A 5,338-nucleotide genomic window follows, 5' to 3' on the forward strand; every position below is an offset into this window, starting at 1 on the left:
AGAGAGAGATCACAAGTAGACAAAGAGGCAGGCAGAGAGAGAGAGAGAGAGAGAGAGAGGGAAGCAGGCTCCCTGCTGAGCAGAGAGCCCGATGCGGGACTCGATCCCAGGACCCTGAGATCATGACCTGAGCCGAAGGCAGCGGCTTAACCCACTGAGCCACCCAGGCGCCCTAGATTTACAATCTTATTTTCTATGGTTCTCTTTCACTTATCTTTCCTATAAATTAAGCTGAATTACTCATTTTCTGAGATGATCTTGTACTTTCCCTTCTATCATTGGCTGTCTTGACCTTTCTCTTTGCTTACAGTGTTGATTCTCCCTGTCCCCCATTAATCTTCCAATCCAGTAGTTTGAATTAGTGTATTATAAAGTATATTATAAAGTTAAATATAATAAAGATGACGTGTGTGTGTGTGTGTGTGTGTGTGTGTACATGAATATGGATGGTCTCTTGCTAGTGAAACTACTCATCCATTAGTTTTGTGCATCACAGCAGGACTGGTGCTTATAGTATGCATTTTTTTAAAATCATCTAATATTTCTTGGCTTATTCACTAAGACTGTCTCTTCCTGGATTTATGGGTGACAAATTCTATTTCATCACCTTGGAGACCTTGTGCCACTATAATACATTGTTTACATCACCTGCAAGGTGACATCTTACATTATTGAATAATCTTGCTGAGGGATATCTTACCTTTGACAACAACCCAAGACCAAAACACAAAGTTCATTTTGTGTGATGGTTGAATCAATTTTACCTCAGTTTTTGTTAATTCATAAAATTTAGTTTATGTTTTGATTCTGATAAATAATTAGCCATGTGATTATGAGAGGTCAGTTCTTTTGATAAAATGTTTCCTACATTAACTGGAGAATAAAAAAAAAAAAGAGGTAAGTGAAATATATCCATCTCAGTGGGAGAAAGGAAGTAGATTTTTAGTCAGATTATGAGAAGAGGACTAGATTTTTAATTGAAAGTCTTGGATATGGGCTCTTGTTTGATTGGTTTGTAGTGCAGGGCAGTTGACTTACTATCACTTTGTGTAGCATCTTTTGAGGGGATACTGGTGCCTGAACAGTCTACTTAACACAGTTATTGTGAAGAGCAAATGAGACCCTGTGCCACTGAATATTTTGAAATTTTGTGCTACACAAATGAAGGGGATTATTACTGAAAAGGGATTAGATAATTTTTAAGCTTCTTTTGTATGTTTAAGTATATGATAGTACTTCAGTTAAAACATCAATAGTTTTAATACCTGTTTTTTCTTACTAATTATAGTATGAATATATGTAATCTGACAATAGATTTGCTATTTCCTGCCCACTATTAATCTGGGTTCATTGTATCTATAGAAGAGTCTCTGCCTTCTCAGAACCTTGGAGGAGGGAGGGCCACTTGTGAGGAAGGAAGCATGAGTATATGGGCACTGAACACCAACTGCTAGGGTTAGAAGTACTAGGGACCAAAGAAGTATGCACTGGTTTTCTACTGCTGCCATAACAAATTACCACAAACCATGTGGCTTTGAACAACTCTAATTTATTCTCTGACAGTCCGAAGGTTAGAATTCTGAAACGTGAAAATGTCTGAAGTTATCAGCAGGGAAAGCTCCATCTGAAGGTTGTAGAAGAGAATCCATTTCCTTACTTTTCCAGCTTCTAGAGGCTACCTACATTGCTCAGGTAATGGCCTGGCATCCGTCATTTCTCCTCCAGCTTCTGGCATCACATCACCTTCTTCCTTTGACCTTCTTGCTGCTCTCTTTTAAGGATGCCTGTGATTCCACTGAAGCCACAATGGAGCTTTCCATTTTCAAATAGTCCATATATTATCGACTATTACTACCCCTTAAATTACTGAATTTTATTGTAAGACAGAGATAAAAATATGAATTGAATAAAGAAATTACTTTTCTAATTTCAATACTTCTTCTCTGTGTTTTGTGACTAGAAATTCCTAATTAAAGAAATATTTATACAGGATAACCAGCCTTTTCTTTCTTAGTTTATTCTGATGAACTTTTTAAAAATTGGCTTACCCATTTTACTTTGTCTTCACTTTGAGCAAAACTGCTTTTGATGATCTTAACATCATCTGTCCCAAATACCCATTTAGATAAAATTTATTTTGAGTATTTATTTATTTACAAGAGAGAAAGAGAGAGAGAGAGAGAATGAGCAGGGAGGGCATGCCACCTCCACACGGAGCATGGAGCACAAGGTAGGGCTCAATCTCACAACTCTGAGATCATGACCTAAGCCAAAACCAAAGCCAGGTTCTCAACCAACTGCACCACCCAGGCACCCTGAAATTAATTTTGAATCAGAATGGCGATGATCAGCTTTGCGCAGTGGCAGTATCGTAGCCAATGAGGTTTATCCAAGGCACGATTATTGCTAATAGAATGGCGATGATCAAAAACTTTCAGCTGGGAAAACTGAAATGAGATCAAGTGATAGCTGTAAGTCTCTATTACAATGTTGCCTAGCAACATAGTTGCAGGTTTCCATTATAAGGAATGATACTATTATACAAAAGCATCTTAGGAAAGAAAGGAATGATAGGGTGTTCTAAGCTTACAAAGAAGCTATCATTTCAGGTTTAGGAAAACAAAGTCATTGGACCATCTAGTGAAGGTCATAGAACTAAAAGGATAAATTATGATTTAAGTCTGTAAAAATTCTATTCAGTGTTCTTATTTACTATTATTTACATTCCAGTCTTTTTCAGTCCTTTATAGCCTAATTATCTTGGAAAAGCAAAAAAAAAAAAAAAAAAATCACTAAACAATATAAAAATCATTAAATCGATAAACAATAACACACAAGTATCCTGATGTACTATTACCCAGATCTACAGTAATACTGAAGTCTTTTGTAAATATTTTGACATTTATTTATGTGAGCCTCAGAATGTTACAACTTTTTTTGGCATTGATAAATAGAACTGAAGTGCTACTTAATGCGCATTTTGAACCAAATGGAATGTGACATAGGTAATAGTAGGGGTCTATTGGTCTAAGAAAAGCTGTAAAACATTAGGTAACACCAAATAATATGAAGATTCAAATTGCTTTAGATGTTTTATCTATGGTAATAGAGTAATATAAGGTGTCATTCATAATAGCAAGAACAAGAAGTTCAGGTACATTGGCATGTCGGTTTAATGTTTAACAGGTCATCGATTTAAGTATTGATGACATTTACTTATATTACCCCTCAATATTTAAGAGTAGACATCATTTTACCTCCTAAATTCAGGGCAAAAGCCTTTCTCTATCTACTATTGTGTAAATCCAGTATTAAAATCCTTATAATAGGCTTGCCAGTTCAACAGGGGCCTTCAAGGCTTCCAACTAAAAGCTTGATTTGTCAGCAAGCTGCCCTAGAGAGTGGTGTTCCATGAGTGGATGTTACCTAACCAAGAACCCAGTTGCAAATCAAGTCTCCTAAATTAATAGCACGTCCCTGTCAACCCCCAACTCCTTTTTTACTATGAGAGGTGTCAGAGGCTCTGGGTTCCTTTCTTGAAGCACAAATTGTTTTGTTTTCTGCATCTCCAGCTCAAAGACCGCTCTCCAAGTGATGGATAGAGTCCAAGGACTGAGCATTCTGTGAGTCCTATACCTAAAAGTTGTCCTAATAAATAAACTCTAAGCCTGCACTAATTGTCATTTCTGGTTTTATTTGCACCCATTATTCAACCCCTCATTATTCAGATGAAATTGTTGCCCTTTAGAAGTTTTAATTGATTTTCTTGAAGACATGAGGACTCCAGAGATACTGGAACCAGGGTCTGTTATCCAAAAAGATGTTTCAACTATAACACAAAAAATCATGACAAAGATGATAAGAACCACAGGTATGTATAAGTATCTTACTTTTTGAATGTTTGTAGTGGTCAAAAGTTACTTAAAACTAAAATATTATCATCAGAGAAATTTCTGGATCATTTCACACCTAATAATTTGTCTAAAGTGGCCTATAGATGGTTATTTAATTTCGTAAGGATGCCATATCAAATGACCACAAAATGGGTGGCTCAAAACAGAAACGTATTCTCCTACAGGTCTGGAGGCCAGAATTCCAAAGTCAAATGTCAGCAGACCCAGCTTCCCTACAAAGACTCTAAGGGAGTTCCTTAGAGTCCTTCTTTGCTTCTTCTAGTTCCAGGTAGCTCCTGGCTTTCTTTGGCTTATGCTATTATAAATCCAGTCTTTGCTTTAGTGTTTCCATGATTTTCCTCCCTATATCTCTTTGTGTCCTTTTCTATATCTTATCAGGACATTTGCTTTGGATGTAGGGCCTACCCAACTCTAATATAATCTCTCCTCAATCCTTGCCTTAATTAAATCTGAAAAGACCCTACTTTCAAATCAAGTCACACTTTAAGGTTTTGAGTAGACATGGATTTTTGAGGGACACTATTCAATTCACTATGATTGTATATGACAAATATTTATATAGGTAATTTCTAGGGAAGATAAAAGCTTTGTCTTGTATTTTAGGATAGTTCCCAACCTATTATAGATCATGGTTCACCAAACATTCAATGGAAATGTCTAGTATGGTTCTGATATCTTTGTGCAATTGGAGTTTCATACAATGTTCCAAAAGTCCCAGAACCAGTCAAAGAATAAGATAGGGGGAAGGAGATAATTTATCCCCAAACACCCTAGCCATACAGGTAGATTATATTAAGCATTCCTTGTATCTACCTCAGTAGGGAGAAGGGAGGAATTAACCAAAGAAGACTGAGTCACCAACTATCTGCTCCTTCTAATTGTTTGTGCTATTTTCCAAGCAAGGATTCTCTCAAGATCCCATGGTGCCCTCTGGTGAAGTAGTAGCAACTCTCCTGAGAGGGATTAGCTTTTTCTGGTCTTTTTTGTTGTTCTTCCTAAGGACCTATGACGAGGTTCCTTTTCTCCTAGGGACAGAAGAAACCTACTGATGACTAGTCCATCCTCACCAAAGTTGCTATGTAAAAGTCAGAATCAAAGACTCCTCTCTCATTAGTATATAGAGCTAAGTGCCAAGAACCTCATAAGCTTTTCTACCTTTATTGCCTCTACATTATGTGCACCACCAAAAATTAATGGAATTATATAATCAATAGTTACTGACAAGAATGCAAAGCTTTGGCTTTCTTTTGTTGAAGTACATAAATATGATCACTCTTGCTCTCCTTCCCTTATCTATCAATACAAAATAGTCACAAATTGCAAATTTAAGAAAGCTCTTTAATAGCCAGGAAGATATTTGAATGGATCTTTGTACATGAATTTGCTTAAAATATTTGGAACAATGTCATAGCCATGTGACTATT

The 5,338-nt window shown here is 36.5% G+C and overlaps 1 pseudogene; it reads left to right on the top strand.

Annotated features, from left to right (window-relative positions):
- Nucleotides 1-2,349: 2,349 nt before the first annotated feature.
- LOC125094476 (uncharacterized) lies at nt 2,350-2,542 on the top strand (annotated as a pseudogene).
- Nucleotides 2,543-5,338: the final 2,796 nt, after the last annotated feature.

The sequence above is a fragment of the Lutra lutra genome, chromosome 2 (genome assembly GCF_902655055.1).
Source record: "Lutra lutra chromosome 2, mLutLut1.2, whole genome shotgun sequence".
Taxonomy (NCBI): Eukaryota; Metazoa; Chordata; class Mammalia; order Carnivora; family Mustelidae; genus Lutra; species Lutra lutra.